Genomic DNA, 1,709 nt, shown 5'->3' with positions numbered 1-1,709 from the left:
TTGGTTTAACCCTCAGCTGAGCTACAGTCAGTGTTACTGTCCAGCACGACACAAGTGAAGTGTACTGCAGTGTTTTAATTTTCTGCAGCCACTACCAGAGGATATTATTTGTATTTGTGTCTTAGTAGCACATGTTTGAGGCCATACAGTTTGCTTTTGTGCAAACTGGACATGGTAAAACACATTTCTATCAAAATATCAAGGATTTAGTTTGAAGACATTCAACTGTTTCAGCTTGTTAATTATATTTAGCATATTTCTAAATGTATGCATTTAAACCTTGGACCATATAGTATGGTAGTATAGAAAAACTGTATGTGTGTATATGGATGGATAAGGGGTTAACTGGTGACCAGCAGCAGGTTCCTGCCATGGACGAGGAGTCTAATTCTCATCTGTTATTCATGTACTTACAGAGTGTTCCTCTTATAGGGAGATGTGTAAATGTTAAAACGTGCTAATAAGTATGTTACTCCTCAGGCTCTTCACAGCTTTACATATCTGTGAATCTGGGGATATGCAGCCAATCACATACCATCTGGGATTATGTGCAGTAATGACTCAGGAGCTGCACATCTGGTCCTCTTGGCCATTTTGCCATTGTTTGAACATTAAGCTCTGTTTTAGTATTAACTCTATTTCCCCCCCTTGCCAGGAAGTTCCAGGGGGAGATCACTACTGTATTTTGTTTCCATCCCCTTTTATCCTGCTCTTGGGTGGATGGGAGTTAGGTTCAATATTGTAATGAGACACTTTTTTGGGGTCCAATTTATTTACTTTTATTTTTTTTATTTTATTTTTTTTATCCAGGGCTGGTTTGTAGTTTTGGCCTTTGGCCCATCTGAGGTTTAATTTAAGCTTTGCAATAACCTTTTGAATCCTGCACTGTTGATACATACACTGTGTTTATATTCAGTCAGTGTTTGGAAAGAAGAGTTTTTTTAAATGAGATTCTTTACTTGATCCAAAGAACAGAATGGATCTTCCCAGGGGCGAGCATAGGGTCAATTACTCATCACTGTTGGTTGGGATTCAGTCTTCTCCTTCCAGGCACCTGAGTTCTTTCTATGAAACACAGGTATGCTGGTTCAATGCTGCCCCCCCCCCCCCCCCCCCACCATCTCTTCTGGATCTCTCCCTGTTCACTCTCAGTTCTGTTTGTGTGCATAGAAAAGGTCAGTAAACCGTGAGAGAATATAATTATATGTTTGCACTATACCTGTGAAAAAAATGCAATCTCACGACACCTTTTAAAAAACAAAACTGACCTTTTTTATTATTTTAGCATGGTTGTTATGATGCCATCTTTGTCCACATAAGTCTTCATATATTTATATATCTATAACATGGCACAAGTTTCTTTTTTTAACCAGTGCTGATGAGTGTAAACCAGGTAACATGTTTTTTTTCTGTATTTACAATAAAATGAAAGAAATGTACAAGACTCCATGGCATTACACAACTTCAACATTAAGTACAGATACAATTTCATCCCTCTGTACAATCTAACATCATTAGTTTACTATCTTTTTTTTTCTTTTTACAGATATGAGTTCATGATTCATTTTGACTTCGGCACATACACATTCCCCATCTTGACTCTTACCGCAGACCCTCGCTCACATGACTCACACCTTTCACCATGCTATCACAGCTAACATTTTCATAAAAGAAAATAAAACTAACATCTAGACAGAGCAGGACGCATG

The 1,709-nt window shown here is 37.9% G+C and overlaps 1 protein-coding gene across 1 annotated transcript in view; it reads right to left on the bottom strand.

Annotated features, from left to right (window-relative positions):
* Nucleotides 1–1,248: 1,248 nt before the first annotated feature.
* The window catches only part of pkp4 (plakophilin 4), a gene marked incomplete in the record, with an annotated part of 59,694 nt that continues 59,233 nt past the window's right edge, over nt 1,249–1,709 (bottom strand). Inside the window, 1 exon segment of the mRNA XM_035676994.1 lies at nt 1,249–1,709.

The sequence above is a fragment of the Morone saxatilis genome, unplaced genomic scaffold (assembly GCF_004916995.1).
Source record: "Morone saxatilis isolate NCDOM2014 unplaced genomic scaffold, NCSU_SB_2.0 Contig5, whole genome shotgun sequence".
Lineage (NCBI taxonomy): Eukaryota > Metazoa > Chordata > Actinopteri > Moronidae > Morone > Morone saxatilis.
This window is presented reverse-complemented; position numbering and strand designations above follow the sequence as displayed.